Source organism: Choristoneura fumiferana, chromosome 20 (genome assembly GCF_025370935.1).
Source record: "Choristoneura fumiferana chromosome 20, NRCan_CFum_1, whole genome shotgun sequence".
Taxonomy (NCBI): domain Eukaryota; kingdom Metazoa; phylum Arthropoda; class Insecta; order Lepidoptera; family Tortricidae; genus Choristoneura; species Choristoneura fumiferana.
Genome location: NC_133491.1, coordinates 11,682,038 through 11,703,175, shown reverse-complemented (window position 1 = coordinate 11,703,175; position 21,138 = coordinate 11,682,038). Strand labels below are relative to the sequence as shown.

General features: G+C 38.0%; 1 protein-coding gene across 8 annotated transcripts in view; it reads right to left on the bottom strand.

The window, feature by feature from the left end:
* The window catches only part of trh (PAS domain-containing protein trachealess), a 270,673-nt gene that overhangs the window by 87,000 nt on the left and 162,535 nt on the right, over positions 1-21,138 (bottom strand). The window lies entirely within an intron of this gene.

Genomic DNA, 21,138 nt, shown 5'->3' with positions numbered 1-21,138 from the left:
GCTGACTGCATCTGTAGAAGAACCGACAACCGCGTCTCGGCAAACGTAGTGTAGTACGTTTCACACAAAAGAAATCTGTAGCCTGTAGGAAACAGAAGGTCAGACATAGCAAAAAGACCTTGCTCGTCCCTCTCGCACTATCAACAAGACAAATGACTGTCCATAAATTTATATCGTCTTTTGTTTTAATCAAGCTTCATAATGTTGTTATCCTTTCTAACGCATAGGTACATTTGGTAGCGATTGCTACGAGATGTTAGTAATTAATGCTAGGCATGCTACGCGCTACGGCGTAGCGTAGCATATGCCTGCCAAAATTTCCCCGACAGCTTTCGTTAATTCTTTGACGATTAATAGTACATTGTGTCTTAAGGGCGGTAAATAAGGAATTACGAACGAGAGTCTATTAGAAGCCCGAAGTCGAAGACTGAGGGCTTTAATGACTCGATGTTCGTAATTCTAGTACCGCCCGTGCGACATACAATGTTTTTCATCACATTTGCGAGTAAAATTGTATATTTGTAAAAGAAAAACTAATATTTTATCAAAAATTGCCGATACCGCTGGCTGCGCTCTTGGCAATCCGCAGCATGTGCATGGCGTGCGTGTGCAGCGCGCGCACGGAGCAGCAGCACACCATGCAGTAACAAACTCATTTACCGACCTTGGGCATCATGACATGAAAATTAGTACGGGCAATGACTCATTTACCGACCACGGGTTTCATGACAAGCACATTAAGGTCGAGGGTTTTATTTGGGGGGTTGCAAGTTGCAACCAAGGTAGCCTGCATGTTACGACACTGTTTACGAGCAAGTGTGATGAAAAAGCATTTTTTTTTTTAAAGTAAACAAATTAAGAACTATAACAGCCCATTCGACCACTTGGTTGCAGAGTATAGTGACTGTTGCTTTCTCTACAAAAGTAAACTAACAATTCTTACACTCATAGCTAAAATACCCCAAACAGGACTTATCACGATGAGTGAAAATCACGAAAATTCTTACACTTTTACTAAACAATCTATAGTAAAAAGAACTATCCAGTGTTTTTCCTATAGGTACCTACTTAATCGAATTCGTTAAAAGTAAAAAAAAACATATCTTTTGTGCCGAACTCGCGTTCGTAACACAGAACCTCTGCAAATACGTATAAATAACTTGCCTAGTCGGATAAATCATACCAAGTTAGCCTGAAATCAATATTTGAGTTCAAGTTCAGTTAGTATGCCGCGCGCCTAGTAATGGCCAGTGGAAGGCGCACGTTGAATACACAGCTGATTTTCGTACGGGTTTTGTAGCCGTTACGTGGTTAAGGGGTTTAAGAGACGTTTGAGCCTGACAAAAATGCAGTGACGAGAGTTCGAAACCAAATAGAAAAAATGTTTTTGTATGTTTTATTTGTAGTAAGCTATTGAAGGCAGGGACAATTAAGAGTAGTTGAAAAATTGGATAAATTAAAATCCGTTGACAAAAATATATATGAGTCATCTCAGCCTATAACCTACCTATATGACCCACTGGTTAGGACGCAGGCCTTCTCTCAGAATGAGACGGCTTGGGCTGTAGTTTCCACGCGAACTCAGTACGAATTGGGAACTTCACACGCATTGAATTTCTTCGCAGGAATGTGCAATGATAAAATTTAAATGTAATTTCGCATTTATAGTACTAATACTGGTCTCAAAACCACCTTTACCTAAACCAGTTGGTACCTATTGTGCCCTTCAATCAGACAAAATACATCACTGTGAAATGAATCTCTATAAAATATAAGACGCTTTTCTTTGTTCTTCGCACTGTATAAGTACTGTCACGTCCCCGGCGGGACTTGGAACCAGAGACGCGGCGAGCGTGTTCATCATTCATTACGCGGCCATAACCCTCACATCACAGTAGTTACCTCGTAAAAAACGCAATGAACAGAGAAAACGCTCACGCACCGCTAGTCGCGAGTGGTAAGGCCACATAGCGAGAAGTCTTTTAGCATCAGTTTTCGCGAACAGCTTTCTCTTTCTAGCCCGTGGAATTCCGTGGAATACCCAAAAACGCAAGCTAACGGAAGCGCAGAGTAGGACGTCCACCAACGCGATGAACGGACGACCTGAGATTGAGATCTTATTGTCTAACGTACTAGGAATCACAATCGCTATCACGAGTTCTGTCACACGGTATACCTACATAGAATAAGTAGAAAGAGATGTGAATACAATGAGGGCTATCGTTTTTTGTCTCACTAGATGGCGCACTGTTGCGTGAGGTTTTTAAGTATGGCTTTCAAAGTCTGTTATTACGGGTGTGAAAACAAAGTTTAGATTAAAATCATATTTAATATACAAATCGTACCATAAAAATATCGAGCATGCCACAGTGTTCCATAGTCCCCGTTTTGTTCCGAAAGACAAAACTGTCTCAAAACACAGACATTCATTGCCCCGGAACGCATATTTGCCATACTTAATTTCAGATATTGCAAAATATTCACAAAATTATTCTAATTATAAATAAACCCGCGTAGCTCACCCAAAAACTATGAGATTTGACATTTCGGAGACCTCACGCTACACTAGCGCCTCTAGCGGCGAATTCATACGCGATAGCCCTCATTGCAAGAGTCCGGGCGTTAGATACCTAATAGCCTCTGGTTAAAGCCGCGGGTTCACGATGGATGCAGGCCGCTTCAAACCGAATCAACTAGAGGTCTATGAGGGAGGCCTATGTCCAACAGTGGTGGTCCAACAGTGGCTGATATGATGATGATGGAAAAACGAGCCGACACGAAACTCTTAACCACTTCTCGTGGCTCCTTTCTTCTCGGCGTGATTTAGATGCTTCTAAAAAAGTGAGCCCACAAAAGCACACCCAAAAAATTAGATTACATGAATTAGCTTCTGAAAAACGGATATTTTCTGAATGAACACGAATTTAGAATTTCAATTTAAAACGGCGAAGTTAAAAAAATGTTGTCTAAGAAGTGGATGAATGAAACAGACGTAGTGTTTTGTGTTGAATTTAAATTGTTAGTTGAAAAAGAAGTCTGGCCTGAGTCAACGGTCTCAGCAACTAAAAATATTTTCCCAAATAAACCTACTCGTTTTATTAATTCAACTGTTTCATATGGACGAACAATTGTTTTTAAACTGTAAGTATATATTTCAGAATTGTTATATAAAAGTAACCTAACCTAATCTTCGGGGTCTACAAGATAGTCCTGAATTATACTCTGAATAGTTTACAGTTCGTTCGTTCGTCCATATTCCATGTCCATGTTCGGCTGCTGTTGAGGACCATCGCGAGTGCTGCGTTCTGGCCGAGTTCCAGCGGTTCCGGGGCACCATGCCGCAGATAAATACGACTATTAGGGACCTAGTTACCACCTACCTACCACCAGCCACCTAATTTTTTAACCCCCGACTCAAAAGAGTGGTGCTATAAGTTTGACCGCTATGCGTGTCTGTGGCACCATAGCTCTTAAACGGGTGAACCGATTTGAATGCGGTTTTTTATTTTTAAAACAGGTTTTCTAGCGATGGTTCTTAGACATGTTTTATCAAAATCAGTTCAACCGTTATTGAAATATTGAACTTTGAAGTGATAATGTCGGGGTATTCCAATCTTTTGTTGGTTAGGTTAGGTTATCATTTATAATATGTATGTTAGTCTGTGAGGTATTTAGTGTATGGGCCATGTTGCTTGAATTAAATAATAATAATAAATATCACGGGACATTTCACACCAATTGACATAGTCCCAAAGTAAGCTTAGCAAAGCTTGTGTTATGGGTACTAAGCAACGGATAATTATTATTATATTATGGAACATTGGGAAATTAAACATTTGGAAGAAATATCTTGGACGAAAAATTAGGATCCTCTACTTATCTTATCTTTCGACATATAAATATTTAAAAGCAGGTTGTTTGACAGAGCGGTGTACATGTCGCCTCACCGCTTTAGAGCCATGATCGCTACGCTAACACTGTAATGATCTAATGATAGGTCAACACACGCGCATTAGAATTGCCGTGCCGTGCCGGACCGGAAGCCACAGCGTCCGGCCGCCGGCCGTGTTTAGATAATGACATTGACAGTATAGAGCTGTTGCTATGCCAAATATACTTACAATTACTATAGATATTTGTGAGATGTAAAATGTATATCACAAAATTTACTACAAAACTCTATAGGGATTACCTAATGATTCGCCGACTATTTTTACGCAGATTATTGATTGGCAGACCACGTTTCGTGACTCAACCTTTAGTAGACTATTCAGTTGGCCTATGAGTCAGTAAGCCGAACAACTATTAATATAAATTCGTGTAGCCGATTAATCACTACACATTTTAAACGTTTCCTCAAACAACTTTTCGCTTTCGAATTTAGGTTCTTCCTACCGACTACTCGGCGAAACGAATAATAGGCGCAACGAAATTTAACCAAACGTTTCTCAGCCAAAAGAAAAATTTGCCAATAGTTGTCTGCGAAACGAAAATCTGCGTGGTTAAACTCGGCGAAATGACAGATCACCCTCTAGGTTATTTATTGTATATTAACTAAATTGTGTGATTAAGTATGTTGTATGTTTTTATATGTTTAGCTTTTAAATGGTTCATTATGCTGAGTGGGTCACACGTTATACTAAGTATTATGTTATCAAATGTGCGTAAAATAAATGTTTCTCTCTCTCTCTCTCTAAATAAAAAAAAATGCACCCAATTGAAACTAATAACTTATTTACTACTTTTTTTTATTTATTTACTGATTTGTACTTATTGCATTGTATTGTAAAATAAAATCTAATTCCTCCAAATTAAATTAAATCTAGAAATGGCCCCCTGCCATTGTGCCCAAAAGGCAGGCAGCATTTCCTCACTATCAAGCTATGTAATTTTTTTTATTCTTAGCTTTTTAGATATATAGGCACCTCGCGCTTTATAAGCTTGCGTGACACTTCTATTCTTCTTAAAAGTTCTGTGGCTAAATTATACTACAAATTAACATTCATTTACAGATAGTTAGCAACCCAATCTAACCAGTCTCTTTTTCACTTTAAAATAGATGTAAAACGAAAACGAATCGCCAAATTCAAATCAAATCAATTACCGAAACTATTACATGGCAAATTGGTGAGATCACCCCGCGCTGCGCGGGCGCAGGTTTACACGGCACCAATTGGTACAATGCGCGAATCCAAACAGACATCACATTGATAGGTACTTTAAATGCGAAAGTTTGTGTCTGTTTGTTAGTTAACCGCCGAACCGATTTGAATGAAATTCGGTATATAGATAGTTTGAGTCTCGGGGAAGGACTTAGGGTAGATTTTATCCCGGAAAATTGCATAGTTCTCGCGGGATAGCGATAAACGAATTCTACGCGGACAGAGTCGCGGGCAACAAGCAGTTATAATATAAAATGATGATACCGCAATGCCAATGGCTAATGCCGAGAAATCACAGAATGTATAATAGTACTAACGTACAGAATGGCCACACTCCGCCCCGCACCGATTCGAGTTACCCCACCCCTCAAGCGCAGATTGCAGGAAAACCGCAGGAAAGCAGTCGGGTGCGCGACGCGATGTATGTCGGCCGCACGGCACTAAGTTCGGGAGCAATAATTTTGCGAAATGGTAACGGTACCCTACCTACTTTCTTTTATAAATAAATAATGATTTCTGAAATTGTCGCGATTAATACATGAAATAACTACCTACCGAATAATTCGTTTAAGTTTACAGTCGTATATCTATTGTAATTGAAAATAATAATGCTTAAATACACAGACAGACACATTTAAAGTAGGTTTAAATAAATAGGTAAGATTAACGATTACAATTTATTTGCACATAATATCTAAGCCATACCTACATATAAGTACCTTTAAATGTCATTGGCAGTACTTATAGTACTAGATGGTACTAGGATTTTGCGATAGTCAGCCCTGTGTATCTTACGCACACATTGACGCGTGTACAGACGTCGTCGTGCTTTTGTAGATTCAAGAGCGGGTATTTTGTACGTCGTGGCCGCCGTGTGGCGAAACCTACAAAAGTAGCGAACTTGAGATTTCGTTGCTGAAAATAAACGCATAGATATTTAATTTTGCCTCTAGTCCGATACGCTGCATTAGCCAATGTTGGTGACGCGGTATTGTAGTATCGACGAATTGCGAATGTGACAGCGAATACCTAGCTATGTACTTATGAGATTGCAAAAAACAAATGAATGAAGTTTTTTGACAAAAAACAATAGTTTTAACAAGAATACAATGACTCTTTATTCAATACCATAGTAGTAAAAGATACAGAAAACACACAGAGAAAAATATAAGGTGAGCAACAAGTGGCCTTATCGCTTATAGCGATCTCTTCCAGGCAGAGTTTTTTTAATAGATTTAAGTAAGGACTATATTTCTGCAGGTGGTGCAACTTTTTTGGTAGTTGATTATTTTTTAACCATTTTTAAAAGGAGGAGGTTCTGGATTCGGTTATTTTTGTTCGCGCTCAAGTATGGTGATAGATTGTCCACATGACACAGTCAATACAAATTCTATGGCCTTGTTTTATTGGCATTACTGCTAACTAGTGTACTTTCTTTTTGTAACAACGCACAGATTCCTACACATTTTTAACAGTACTTTCTAGCAAAGAGACCAGATCAACCAAAAAATACCTAAACAAACACGCACCCAAAAAAACCCTCCACGTAACTAAATTTTCCACTAAAAAGCGCCCAATAAAAAATAAAAGTTCGTCGAACCGCCACACGATTGGTACATTTGAAAAATCGAATGTCAAGTTCGTGGACAGGTTCAAGCACCTGTCGCGATCGTCTAAGTGAAGATAAAAAAATAAAATCACGAATTAACCAATAGTAAGGCGGATTGAGCACTGCCTTTTAAACGCGGGCGGTGCTAGCGCATGGTGCTTGAGAGAGCGGGAGTTCGGTAAACTAGTGAAAATACATTTTTCACTGAAAATACAAACTGAAATATAGATGCACAGAAAAAACAGAAAAATAAGACCATCACTGGGAATCGAACCCAGGTCCTCGGTAATCCGTACCGCGTGCTATACCGCTACACCACTGATGGTCAACGGTACCGACACGAATTTACCTATGCACCTCATATCTCAGCTTGTTTTTGTTTCTTACTTAGTCACTTAAGCAGCGACGCTAGCGACATCTTATTTTACTGTTTTTTCTGTGCATCTATATTTCAGTTTGTATTTTCAATTTAGGTTTTACGGGATGACCGTAAAAGTAAAAATTTGGAATTGAAATAAAAAATACAAAAAGATTTCAAAAAAACAATCTTACATTTTTCACTTCTCATGCTCGTAAAGTTCGTATTTATGCTGGATCTAGGCAACATAAAATGACTTTTATGTTCTAGAGCGTAAAGTAAAATCTTCGTCTAAGACCAAGGCAATCAGTGTAAACAGCCAGAAACAAAGAAGTTTCTACATATATTTTTTTATAAATTTTAATTTATATACAACTAAAAATCAATCAAATCAATCGAAATAGATCAATAAAACTAAAAAATTATAACGATATAATAATGCATGAACAATAAAAGTTACATAGTAAGTGAACAATTGCTTCCATTGTTGACGTTTCATTTCCTCGCCATCGAAGGGAAAATCAGAGTGTAAAACTCGAGCATTAAACCCATTTTCCCCTCGACGTGTATATACACCATCGCCGTACCGGCTCGGGTGGCCGAATATGAACTATGAACGAAATATGAACGTCTTGGGTAAAATGGCTCGTTTTATGCTCTTGTTGTACAATCTACTATTAGGGTTATAGACAGGGTGGATAGGCTGCTACTGAACTAGTGTGCTAGATGTAAGTATGTGTTATGGGATATACACTATGGTTACCTGTAAGGAGTACCAGATATCATCCCACACACACATTCCGCAACGAATATACTCGTATTTATTGTAATTAACCGTGAATCTTTAAAAACTATTAGCGAGCTACATATTATTCTACATCATTGATATTCTTTATAACCCCCGACGCAAAAAGAGGGGTGTTATAAGTTTGACCGCTGTGTGTCTGTCTGTGGCACCGTAGCTCTTAAACGGGTGGATCGATTTGAATGCAGTTTTTTTTATTTGAAATCAGGTTTTATGAATTAAATTCGGGTTTTGTTCCGCGTATCTTGATATTTATTTAATTCATAAAATGAGTAATGACCAGTCTAAAATATTGTGTTGAAATCAAGTTTTCGAGCGATGGTGTTTAGAGATGTTTTATCAAAATCGGTTGAGCCGTTTTTGAGATATTGAACTTTGAAGTGACAAATTCGGAGGTATTCCAACTTTTTGTTGGTTATTCTTTTTTACCTGTACAATCAATGCCATTTGTCATATAGAAATGTCTATCATATCATGAGTAGATAGAAGTCGAACATTAGCTACAATTGCATTTGAAAAATATGCACAAAATAAGTTTTTGGTAAAAAAAACATTTTTACTACAAGCTTTTTTTGCTGACTGTACTTTTTGTTAACTGTACTTGTAACTCGTCACCCAAACCACATTTGCATACCAAATTTCAAGTCGATGCCATTAACGATTGAAGAGTTCCGTCCTGTGGAGACAATCCTGGCCGGACTACCAGGATGTCACTGCCAGATTATTGTATTGTCACGCAATTTATATAAGTATACCAAATTTCAAGTCAATCCAAATACTGGATTTTAATTGAAATATAAGGTAAGCTGAAATTTCCTCTACCACCACCGTCACCACTTGATATTTGTTTTAATGATTTTTATTAATCCCCGACGCAACCGATTCCTTTCTTTCCCCTGCTACCGCTGCCTATACCGCTCCCGCTTCCGCTCCCGCTTCCATTGTACTCGCTGCTCGCGTACCTACGCGTCCACGTTTCGTGACCGTGTCGCGCTGAATGGTCAGTTCATTGATTATAACCAGATTCTCGCCTTTACGGTATACCTATTGAACCAAAATAACAATTTCGACACTGGTAAAAGTCTGAATGGTTTTTCTGGGAAATTTCAAGAGAAGGCACTAAGTAGGCTTAAAATACCACTTTGACCGTAGGATTCTGAGAAATAAGACGAAGATGTTTAGGAAAGAGTTTTTATTAGGACGAATTAAGTAAGTGCACTCATGCAATGGAACGTCTGACTTGTTCATTTCGTACCGGGGTTAGGTACTTTAGGAAATTTTGGGGCTACTTTGATAATTTATTTATTTATTTTTTATACAAGAGGGGGAAAACGAACATGCGGATGACCTGATGGAAAGCAATCACAGCCGCCCATGGACACCTGTCAACACGAGGGGTAACACAAGTGCGTGCCAGCCCTTTGAGAGACTGATAGGCTAAAATGATTAAAAAACGCAAATATTCATAGCTCTTTTGAGCAAATGAAGTAAAAAGTTAGGTAATTTATGAAGGTGGGTATTTCGCTACCACAGATGGTCTAAAAATAAGGACATGGCGTAAAAACTATTTTCAAAGCTTAAAGTAACCCCGTTTTAATTTCGGAAACTGCTCAAAATTTTGTACTCGGATTGAAACTTTCCATTTCTTAAATTTAAATTTCCTATATATCTGGTGAAAACTTCTAAAAATTTCCTAGAACTTTTCCAACTTTCTGGAAATTTTCCGCAACTTGTACATCTGTACCTGTACCTACACAGTCCTATGACAGTCAGGCGGATAGACGGACGGACTGACAATATAGCCAAATTTTCCATTTGTCATTCTTCTGTTACCCTTAAAAATGAAAATGTCTAAATTCTAGCTAAGACAGGTAAGAAATCGTCTTTAGATCCAACATATTCCCAGGCGTGTTATAAAACAAAGCCTTGATGTGCGCGAAATGACCCCGTACCAATAAACCGAAGGCTAGGCCACTGGCCGACCCTCGAAGTAGGGCATCGATCGGCCAAACGGGCCTGATTAAAATTCAGCTAGTATCGGGGTAGGGGGCGATCGAAGCTATATGACTGCGTGGCCGGAGTCTGTGCTGGAAAAGAGTCGTGGGTTCTTGATTTCACTTTTTTATAAGACTGCTCTTAGAAAGGAGTGTGTTTGTTTTTTGTTTACTAAATACGAGCTTCACTTGATTGCTACCACCATCTTGCTCGCTAATCCTGCCGTGAAGCAGCAGTGCTTGCACTGTTGTGTTTCGGCGTGGAGAGTAAGACAGCCGGTGAAATTACTGGCACTTGAGGTATCCCATCATAGGCCTCTTGGTTGGCAACGCATCTGCAATACCCTTGGTGTTGCAGGTGTTTATGGGCGGTGTTGAACTCTTACCATCAGGAGACCCACTTGCTCGTTTGCCATCCAGTCGAATAAAAAAAAACTTTTAAACAGATTAAATAAACATTCATAACTTTTTACAAAATAAAACAGTATATAGAATGCGATTCATTCCCACGACGTCCGTTAACACTCTTACACTCCGTTCAACAATTTAAATACTCATTAGGTAGTCCTTAATTACCAGTAAATTTATTAGTAAATAGGTACTACATATAGCAATCTTCGCCACATTAGAATACGCGTACCTACTCAAGTACCTAGATAGGTATCTATTACTCTAGCAAAAGAGGGTTAATTAATTAAAAGGCTGCGGACTGGATGGCAGCGGGTAGCGTAGCGACGAGCGTGTTTGTGTCGCTGTCTGCTCGCGTCCAGTTCGTGGCCTAAACACACACACAACAAAACAAACACATCGATTTTTTTTATCAAAAATGTGTTTCTATTTGTGCGTTTGGAACTTTTGAATACCTACATTTTTGTTTTAATTGTGTATTGTAACGAAATTTTTGGTACTTTTTTTTCTAAAATTAACTTAAAATTGACTTTAATTCTAAGAAAACAAATCATCCCTCAGCTAAGGGTGAAGCCAGACGAGTGTAAGTTTTTGAGTTGCGAGTCGCGTAGGTAATTTTGGTTCCATACAATGTGTCCAACTCATTTTTAGTTCCCGTGTGGCACAAACTGGACTTTTTTATAAAAGCGAAAGCAGCAGAAATAACACGACCGAAAATAGGTGTCTTCACAACTCAAAAAAATTTAGCTCGTCTAGCTTCACCCTAACGGAAAATATAGGTAACATAAAATAACCAAATACCGGCTGAATAACTAATGTTAGATAACACAAACATACCATAACATGTTCCATAAACTACCACCATAACATTCACTTAAGCCGAAATAAACATGTCCAACTCACAATCTCCATATTACCCTAGAATTAGGGAAGATCACGCATTAAGATGGCAACCCCGATGCTTTGATATGAATTAAGATATTCTAATTTTAATTGTCCACGCTGTGTTGCCAGTTCGGGGTTAATGTTTTGCGCGCGTTAATTAAATGTATGAGGGATTAGCAATTAAAAAAAAGGTTTTGCGGTAAGTTTACTTACGTAGAACATATCTACATAAGCCATAACGAATGAGTAAATTAATATGATTAAATGTTAGCTTAGTACTCATAGTTATAGTGTATAATTTTATAAACCATTAATTTTTCACCCAATAACAAATATTTTTTAAAGACGGACGCACGGAATCATTTAAAAATCGATGACTTCAAGATTTCAAAAAAAATCATATAACTACGAGTATGTACAGTCACGTCTAAAAGTATGTATACACAAAAAAATTTGAAAAATATGTAGCCACACATTTTTATCATAAATATGTATCTATTACTGACACCAAAAAATTGTATTCATTAAACTGTTTCAGTATTATGTAATCACAAAATGCTTCAGAAAGTTGCATACTTAAATAAATTCCATTTAAATGTATCCACCTCGTAGGCAAAAATAAGTATACATGAATGGGTTCCATATACATATAACCACACCAATTTGGCAAATATTTGTATACGCCGTTTGATTCATAAATATGTATCCAGACTGCAACAACAAACCTTGTCTGACTGGCATAGAATCGTAAGTTGTATATTTAACTGATTTGACAATTCACGAAAACAGTGCGGACTTGTCACTGCATACGTCTATCTCACGATTATTCTATGACGCACTTGACAGTCCTTAGATTGAATTGACTTGTAAATATTGAGTATTTCAGTTTAGGGTCATTCTCAGAAAGGTGCACTAAGCATTTTTTTTTTTATTTTAATTATATTGTTAATTTATTAGTGGTAGAGCCGCACTGTAGCCAGTTCTTGGTTTGCAGTATGAATGAAAATAAGAAAGAAAATGTGAATAGATAAAGATGTATAGACTAAAGATAGAAAACACTACCTATTTGTAACTTCAGATAGGTTATATATTATAAAAGAAAGTCACTGGCTTCATGGAAGAACTTCATTTTAAAATCAATTACTTACATATACTTATACTGTCAAGTGCAAGATCGCCATTCTGTCATCGTCATTCAGAAGCTGTCTTCTATAATTAAAATTACAATGATTAAAGATTGCAAATTATAGATGCTTCAGTGGATCTGTCCTCAGTGGATGACCCGAACAACTTGATCGCTTTGGCTTAGTCGATATTAATGACCACTCTGGACATTTCCAAGTATTTGGTGATCTTGATGGTGTATAAAAAATTAAATATATCCATACCAAATTTCATCCAGCTCACTCCAGTCAGTTCATCCCCCATTTTCTCCCCTTAAGGGTTGCTTTTGGAGATAAAACTAAGTACCCTATGTTCAGCCCTTGACAGTCGAAACCAGTCGGTTTCGACGTGATACCGAACAGACAGAGTTACTTTCAATTCATCACTCCATAGTATAAACAAAGTCGCTTTTTTTGTCTGTACGCTTAGATCTTTCAAACTACGCAACGGATTTTGATGCGGTTTTCACAAATAAATAGTGTGATTCACGGTGTCTATGTATACCGTAACCGTGTTGTGCCGGAACGGGTCACCAGTATATAATATTATTTTAATGGAGTATGGATTCGTAGTATGTATGTCCCTGCCCGCATGCAGGTTACGAAAGAGACAGACATGTAATCTTAACAAAACAGTAATTCTTCAAAACGAATCAAAATATCAAATCGTGTTTACATATTTATGAATCAAACGGCGTATACAAATATTTGCCAAATTGGTGTGGTTATATGTATATGGAACCCATTCATGTATACTTATTTTTGCCTACGAGGTGGATACATTTAAATGGAATTTATTTAAGTATGCAACTTTCTGAAGCATTTTGTGATTACATAATACTGAAAAAGTTTAATGAATACAATTTTTTGGTGTCAGTAATAGATAAATATTTTTGATACAATGTATGACTACATATTTATGCAACCTTGTTTTTGTATACATATTTTTAGACGTGACTGTACATCATCCCAGCCTATATACGTCCCACTGCTGGGCACAGGCCTCCTCTCAGAACAAGAGGGCTTGGGCCGTAGTTCCCACGCGGGCCCAGTGCGGATTGGGAACTTCATACGCACCATTGAATTGCTTCGCAGGTTTGTGCAGGTTTCCTCACGATGTTTTCCTTCACCGCAAAGCTCGTGGTAAATATCAAATGTAATTCCGCACATGAATTTCGAAAAACTCAGAGGTGCGAGCCGGGGTTTGAACCCACGACCCTCTGTTTGAGAGGCGATAGGTCAAACCACTAGGCCACCACGGCTTCTAGGCCACCACGGCTTGGTGCATGTACATGTCATATATAAATGAAATAGCGTTCAAATCCTAACGGATAATCCTGCCGACACGGCCGTCAAATAGCCAGTTTAAAATATAAAAATACCTACGCAAAACTTCAAAACAAAACATACTTCGAAACTTAAAGTATCATCCCTTGATCCCTGAATACTTTGTACAGCCAGCAGCAGAGCAGAGCAGTAGAAGCGCAGTTGTGGTGTTCAAAGTGATCTAAACACTGTCTTATTACATTGGCAATAGAGTCGTGTGTAGATCATTTTCAGCACCGTGACTGTAACACTTCTGCTACTGGCAACGTCCATAACACCAAAAACTTTACATACCCGAAGTCGACGAACTTTGCAGGTGATATTCAGAACGGCACATGCATCCATAAATGTAGACTAAATTGTGACACCTGTGAGACTTTGTCACTTTCAGCTTTTGCTAAGTGGTGTTCTTTGACCGATTGAGTGCGACACGCGAGCAAAGCGTCTCTTTTCAGCTTGGCAAAAACATTGAAATGTTAAAAAAAAAGTACGGAATCTAGTTTCTCCATTTTACTTACCTAAACTTTCCGTCTACTCGATCTTATAGCCTTGCGAACAATCAATCTAATTTTATTTCAGTCCGGATTTGACCCCACGATCCTCCACTTAAGAGACTATAAGTTACTAGGACACCAGGGCTTCAAACCACTAGGCCAGCGCTGCTAAATTTTTTTTGGTTTTTAAAAATTTGTGATTATTAAGAACACAAGCAATGTTCGAAATTCAAAAGCTACATTCACATCAAGCCTGTCATTTGAACAAAGCACTAAGAAATGTCAAAATATAATCTTAAAAAAACATTAAAACTTTGCATATGAGCTCAATTAAGCCAACAGCACTGATAAACTAAATAAATTAATAACAACCCTTGGAAGGGTTAAGATTAACGCGATATGTCAACCCTTTCGCTGCTTATCTTATTAAACAAAATAAAAATTTACATTTGTACAAATAATTTTTTAGCTTATCACGCAATGTTTAATTATTTTTGTGTACAATATGGTTACATTATTATACTTTGCCTGACATGGACCCAATTTCATAATAAAATACAAGCGAATAGTATTACGTAGATACTATACAAAATCGCTGAATATTTAATAGTGATAAATTAATTCTTCACACGACATACACTGTGACGACACGATACATTCTGACGACATCGTGAGAGTTGCGGGCGGGGGATGCAAGTGGCGAGTTGTCGTTCATTGTGGCGTTCTAGCGGGGAGGCCTTTGTTCAGCAATGGAAACTTCCACTTCTGAACAAAGGATTCCGGCTGATGATGATGATGATGAAGAATTATTCACAGATCCTGAATTTCCCACGGGATTGGGGTAAAACCCGGAAATCTCAATCGCTGTTTTCAGAGACTTGAAATTCGACTCGACACGAGTGTTCTTCGTGCACGGTTAATGAAGATCACGATAAGTTTCGGGAATTCCCACGGGACTTTTGCCACATCTCGAAACTTCTGTGAGATCTAATAGTTAACGGGAACGAAGTATTATTTCTACTTGTTACTGTATTTTACTAAAAAAGAGTGTTGGCTTAGTGGCCTCTCAAGCAGAGGATCGTAGCTTCAAGCTGCACAAACCTGAGAAGCAATTCAATGGTGTGTGTGAAGTTCCCAACACGCACCGGGCCCGCGTGGGAACTACGGCCCAAACCCTCTCTCTCTCATTTCTGTAAAAAAGGTTGCCTGGAAGAGATCGTCTTAAGCGATAAGCTATTGCTTAACTTGTAGTTTTCTCTCCTACCAGTTATCTGTATTGCTTATTATTTCTGGTGTACCTATCTACAATAAAGAGTCATTGTATTGTTTTGTAAGCTTGCATGATGACTGTATTTTATCGAAAATACAAACTGAAATGTAGATGCACAGAAAAACCAGAAAAATAAGACCAGCGCTGGGAATCGAACCCAGGTCCTCGGCATTCCGTGCCGTGTGCTATACCGCTACACCAAAGCGTATAGCAAAGCGTAAAGCGTGTAGCGGTATAGCACACGGCACGGAATGCCGAGGACCTGGGTTCGATTCCCAGCGCTGGTCTTATTTTTCTGGTTTTTCTGTGCATCTACATTTCAGTTTGTATTTTCGATATAGGTTTTACGGGATGGCCGTAAAATTAACAAAAAATTTGGAATTGAAATAACAAATACAAAAAGATACCAAAAAAACAATCTTGACTGTATTTTATTTCATATGATAGTGTTACCTAAATACTACAGTCAAAATCGTTTATAGCGACATCATTTTAAACAACTTAATCAAGCGTAACAAACAAAAAAAACTTCTCATAGCTACCTTGTACATATAAAATATCACTGGTTATACTCGTAATGACCAACCGTCTTATAACAACACAATATTGCTGTCCTTTCGATGTTATTAAAGAGGGTTTTGACTGTATCTCTCTTTTCACCTATGCCTGTATATCGTCAATCTTTAACTCCGTCTATGAACTAACTATACTTAGACTTATATAAGTATAACGCTACTTACGTTCTAGGGGGTGGGCTGGGGTGAGAGCGTGCCCCGAATGGCAATGAGCTCGCTCCTCATATCCGGTGTTTTCGTGAGATTTTAGAGGTTTAATAAGCGGAGATATAAGCAAAAGTTGAGATGTACCATTATACATCGTTGTACGTACAATGTTGTACCTGAAGTTTACGGCTCGGTGTAATCTGAGGGACCATTAAGAGTTGCTCGTTTAATTGCCACGCTCAGAAATGACGATTTAACGAATAAGCAGATTTTTTAAAGGGTATGCGGGATGTTATAAGCAAAGATCGAGAAGATAGCATAATATATATATCACTGTACGGACAATTTTGTACCTATCTGAAATTTATAGTTTGGTGTAATCTGAGGGATTATTAAGAATGCTGTTTTTTTACTGGCACACTCAGAAATTACAATTCAATGAACAAGTGGACATACATTCTGTTTTTTTATTTGAGATAACTTTGACAGATTACTCAGTTAATTAAAGGAAACTACCGAATACCAAAATAGCTACTTTTTGACCAAATTTTTTTTTTCGTACATAATAATTTAACATAATAATATTGAGCTCTAGGTCATTATAAAATAAATTGTAACTAATTGTTGATATATTTGTTCTATCATTATATTGTGTTTGTTAATTAAATGAATTATAAAATATTAAATTGTGAAATTCACGAACTTGGCGTGATAAGTAACTAATAATTAATAAATAATTTTTAATTTTAAATAAAAGTCAGACGCACTTAACCAACAGTACTGAATTTCAAAGCCGAAAAAACATATTTCTACGAAAATTCTTCCGTTATTTCGACAAAATATCTTCCAGTAAGTTAACACATTCTTTCCTAACCCCCAACAGGACTTAACACACTTTTATTCCAACTTTATTCCCTGTAAAAGTGGACAAATTCTTTAATTCCTACAAATTGCTGCTTACTGTTTAAAAGCGCGATTACATTAACTCCCCTCGACGCCAAATGCCAAGTTTTTAAGACTTTTTAAAAAGAAAAAAAAGAGTATCGAGTGAGGGTTCCGCAGAATTTTTCCTGCGGGTTATTCAAATTGCTATTGAAATAAAGTTTTTAACGTAACCGCAACGTTTTACGTGTGTATAATTATTTTCATGTTTTTATGAGTCGGTTAAATTTTTCGGTATATATTCTTTTGCTTTTTAGTGTAAATAATCTAAGTTCTAATAGCTTCATGCAACTGCTTGCCATCTTTTACAAACTTAATTGAAAATATTCTCATTCCAACGAAAAACATTTTTTTATCAAATCGGTTCATAAATGGCGCAATTCTGAGGTAACAAACATAAAACATTGAATTGATATGATAACCTCCTCCTTTTTTTAAACGTGACTGAAGTAAGTGTTACGAAACGTTAAGTAGATATAAAATAAAACAAGATATAACATAATGCCGCTACTGACATTCAATGCCAAAAGATTAATATACTACTTTTCAAATTAAATAAAAGAATAATTTCCATCAGACCCCGAAATTCTTTCATATTTCAAAATATGCTGATTTATAACTGATGAAACAATAATACAATAGTGATGTATTTTTATCTTGGATTTGGTAAGAACCTCCCAATTTCCTGCGGAACCCCGAAAGGCGAGGTGAGTGCAGTTCTCGCAGGCAATAAGCCCAGCGCCGGGCAATTTTTCAATTGCCCGTGTTAGAATTCTTCAACGCACCTTGCTCTTGGGCGGCTTTATGTAACAACAAGTAAGCAGTCGCTTAGTTTAATTAATTAAAATAATTTTACAATCTTAATGTTTTAACTTCCGTGATTTTCACGTATTATTAATAACACAATCGGGAAATATCACGTCACTCGTGCATTGCCGTTTTGTTACAAATCCATCCCAGCCTATTATATACGTCCCACTGCTGGGCACAGGCCTCCTCTCAGAACAAGAGGGCTTGGGCCATAGTTCCCACGCGGGCCCAGTGCGGATTGGGAACTTCACACGCACCATTGAATTGCTTCGCAGGTTTGTGCAGGTTTTCCTCACGATGTTTTCCTTCACCGCAAAGCTCGTGGTAAATTTCAAATGTAATTCCGCACATGAATTTCGAAAAACTCAGAGGTGCGAGCCGGGGTTTGAACCCACGACCCTCTGCTTGAGAGGCGATAGGTCAAACCACTAGGCCACCACGGCGACACTGTTACAAATATGTTACTTTTTCCCCGGGAAAGATATAAGGGCTGAGATGAAGTTGCTACAGCTAATTAGATATTAGTACGAGTACGCACCTACCATTAGAAGGTATGCAATACAGTATATGATAACTAATGAAGCCTTTTTATGACCAAAAAACTGACAAGATTTTTTTTTATGAAACTCAAGAAAAGCAAGACAGTGGAGGTAGTTTCAGTACTTTATTAATTTAAGTTTTTAATGATTCACGTTATTTCAAACAGCAAGAATACACCAAGAAACAAAAATACTCAACAAAAATAAAATAAAGCTTTGTTGCATGAAGCGGTCCCCCATTGTAAACGATTTGCATACAATTTTTCTCCCGTGTAATTTGGTTTCTTTTATTTCGACGCTGTCAGTCGATTTTTACAAAGTGACTGTACTTATTGAATTTACTAAGGAACGCTTTTTTTATTTTGACTAGACAACTCGTTTTATAATAAGGCGAAAAAAGGCAAAGTAACTACGTTCCGCCGGATGCAAAATGTATTTTCTCAAACATGACATGAAATTTTGACGTTGTGTTACAAATAATAGGCCGAGAAGTATCGCGCTGCAGGCGCTGCGGCTCAGCTGCGTGCGCGCGGTCACTCTAGCGGCCTGCAAAGAGATTTCATACTACCTTACAGGCCGCTGGCCGGCAATGCGACCGTCTTTTGTTTCAACGCGCGCGCGCGACGCACAGCAACACCACAGCACGCACAGCAGCACCGCCAGCAGCCAGCGCGACACGCGCGTACGCAACAGGGCGACCAGGCTAGCGTCCCGCCAGCTTCATTTCTTGTTTTTTTTTTTATTTTATTTCATGTAATGTTTGAGAAAAGCACTATACAAGCCTCGGCCGGAACCTGGGGTTGCCGGCCTCGATACGCTCGGCCGTCTATATCTGCTTGGCCGGCAACCCCCTACTTCCCGGCCTCTACAGTAATGTACTATTATGTAGCAACATCTCGCATTGTTTTTTTTTTCGTTTTTGTTCCTCTACATTCTTGTTATTCTCTTTTCGTGCCAATTTAAAATAAAATATAATACGGTACAAATATTTTTATTCGAACCCAAATCAGTGAATGCATGAATGATTTTTTATAAGCTCCAAGGTACTAGCCCGAATTAGAACCCACGACCCTATATGCTTGAGACGACATATAGATAAAACTATTAGGTTACCAAGGCTTTTTACATCGTCATCGGTGACATCGTCATCATATCAGCCGTAGGACGTCCACTGTTGGACATAGGCCTCCCCCACAGACCTCCAGTTGCTTCGGTTGGCAGCGGCCTGCATCCACCGTGAACCCGCGGCTTAAACCAGGAGAATTAAATTTGCTACTGCATTATTCATCTAAATCCCGGTTTAAGTCAAAACAACAAATTATTAAATTCCACTGTTGTCCGAACCTTGGCCATAATGCAGTAGTCGTGTTCTTGAGTTTTTTTATTCCGTTTCATTTCTAAGTCACCCACAAATTCCTGTGAAATGAGGGGACGGAAAGTAGAGCTATGCATTTTGTAGACACGGCAGGAAAAAAAATACATAAAGTTTACACAGATAATTACATTAATTAGACTTATGATTTTCCTTTTTTTCAAGTAATTGAATTGACTAATTAAATTTGCCTTTAAGACTATGCTAACAACAATGACTTCTGTTTCTGTTATGGATATAAAAAGTTTGCAACACTGTGCTTGACCGTAGTGTGACCAGACTGAAGAATCTTATACGAAAAGGTAGTTATTAAGCTTCCAACAAGGAAGATCTGAGGCCTTCAAAGTCAAAGTCAAAATATTAAGGCTATAACAAGCACTCATGAATGTCAAAAAAAAACCACCACCGGTGCGGATAAACCTCTGTTGAGAAGAATCCGAAAAGAAACTCAACGAGGTAGGTATATATTTTTTTAATAATATATACTTTAATAATATCATTATCGATATCATTTAGATAGAGTCGATAAGTGAGAAGTCACTATGACACATCGAAAATGCCGTGAAAATTCCGGTCCCTGGCTATCATGTATCAGTTTATGCGAGAAATTAGTGTTCGTGCAGTTCCTCCACCTCCACACTGTAAGAAAAGAAGGCACACAAATCACAAAAACCGATCATCACCACCATACGCGTGCAACACAACCGTTCACTAACATGACAATTGTCAGTGACATATGTCGAGCGACAATCTATTATTTATATCTAAAATGAGTGGGAATTACGTCGTGAAACATAAATTATTTTTCCTACTCTACATTTACTTGTAGATTTATTGATGATCTTGAGCTGTGTCAGGTTTGCGTTATAATTGTAGTGTTTTGTGATTAAAATACGCGTATTTTCAAAATGGGTCTTTAGTAGTCGCACCTAGCGTGGTGAAATAAATAAATTCATTTATTTCGGGCAACTTGGCCCATACAATAAATAGCTTACAGACTATCATACATATTTAAATGTAATAGAAAATAGAGAAAAAGGGCCCTGGTAAGCTTATGCGACTACTTAATGCCAGTTCTATAAAACTCCTAGCACCCTAGTTCTGTGCGCCGGCGCGTGCAATCGTGGGCTCCTGTCACCGCGTCAGTTGCACTTTGACATGCACAAATACAATATAATATGCAATTGTTTAAAAAAAACACTCAGGGGTATGTCGCTGATATGATTTTTGAACCATCGACCAAGCACGAGTCGGGTTCGCGAATCGATCGAAATTTAAA